The sequence below is a fragment of the Bison bison genome, unplaced genomic scaffold, assembly GCF_000754665.1.
Source record: "Bison bison bison isolate TAMUID 2011002044 unplaced genomic scaffold, Bison_UMD1.0 scf7180017864516, whole genome shotgun sequence".
Taxonomy (NCBI): domain Eukaryota; kingdom Metazoa; phylum Chordata; class Mammalia; order Artiodactyla; family Bovidae; genus Bison; species Bison bison.
The window spans coordinates 8757919-8759725 of NW_011495069.1; positions in this window are offsets into that span (position 1 = coordinate 8757919).

Below are 1807 nucleotides of genomic sequence, written 5' to 3' on the forward strand. Positions count from 1 at the left end.
CAAAGGTAGATCAGATCGGATCAAATCAGTCGCTTAGTCGTGTCCGACTCTTTGCGACCCCATGAATCGCAGCACGCCAGGCCTCCCTGTCCATCACCAACTCCCGGACTTCACTCAGACTCATGTCCATGGAGTCAGTGATGCCATCCAGCCATCTCATCCTCTTTTGTCCCCTTCCTTCTCTTGCCCCCAATCCCTCCCCACGCATCAGAGTCTTTTCCAATGAGTCAACTCTTCCCATGAGGTGGCCAAAGTACTGGAGTTTCAGCTTTAGCAGCATTCCTTCCAAAGAAATCCCAGGGCTGATCTCCTTCAGAATGGACTGGTTGGATCTCCTTGCAGTCCAAGGGACTCTCAAGAGTCTTCTCCAACACCACAGTTCAAAAGCATCAGTTCTTCAGCATTCAGCCTTCTTCACAGTCCAACTCTCACATCCATACATGACCACTGGAAAAATCATAGCCTTGACTAGACGAACCTTTATTGGCAAAGTAATGTCTCTGCTTTTGAATATGTTATCTAGGTTGGTCATAACTTTCCTTCCAAGGAGTAAGCGTCTTTTAATTTCTTGGCTGCAGTCACCATCTGCAGTGATTTTGGAGCCCAGAAAAATAAAGTCTGACACTGTTTCCACTGTTTCCCCATCTATTTCCCATGAAGTGGTGGGACCGGATGCCATGGTCTTCGTTTTCTGAATGTTACAAGTCAATAATAAGAGCAAATAATTTGCAGCGACATGGGTGGACCTAAAGAGTGTCACATTGAGTGAAGTAAGTCAGAAGGAGAAGTATCACGACATCCCTCATATGTGGAATCTAAAAAGAAGTGATACAAATGAACTTACTCACAAAACAGAAAGAGACTCACAGACTTAGAAAACAAATTTATGATTGCCAGGGGGAAAGGATAGTCAGGGACTTTGGGAAGGTCATGTATACACTGCTATATTTTAAATGGAGAACCAACAAAGACCTATTGTCTAGCACATGGAACTCTGCTCAGTGTCACCTGCCAGCCTGGATGGGTGAGGGTTTGGGGGAAAATGGGTACATGTATGTGTGTGGCTGAATCCCTTTGCCGTTCACCTGAAACTGCCACAACATTGCTAATTAGCTCTACCCCAATACAAAATAAAAAGCTTAATGTTTGGGGAAAAAATAGACAAAGGAAAAAACTAATAAAAGGTAAATAATCCAATCAAAAAATGGGCAAATGATAGGAACAGACACTTCTTCAAAGAAGGTATATAAATGGACAATAACCATATAAAAAATGCTCAACAACAGAAAACATTATAAGTCATTAGAGAAATGCAAATCAAAACCATGATACTACTTCACACCCATTAGAATAGTTATAATTTTTTAAAAATATGATAAAAAGACGTGTTGATGATAATATAGAGAAATAGGAACACTTAACATTGCTGGTGGGAATGCAAAATGGTACAGCCACTGTGGAAAATAATTTGGTGGTTCTTCAAAAATGTAAACAGTCACAGCATGACTCAAATTTCTAATATGGATATATACACTGGAAAGATTTGAAAACATGTTCATACAGAAACTTGTATATGAATGTTCATAACAGCTTTAGTTACAATAACTAAAAAGTGGAAACAATCCACAAATCCACTGTACTTCAATTAAAAAAAAAAAGGAAACCAAATGTCCATCAATTGAACGAATAAACAAAATGTGGTTTATTCCTACAATGAGATATTCTTCATCTATAAAAATGAATGAAGTATTAATGCATGACAAGGTGAACAATAAAAACATTATATTAAATGAAAGAAACCAGTCAC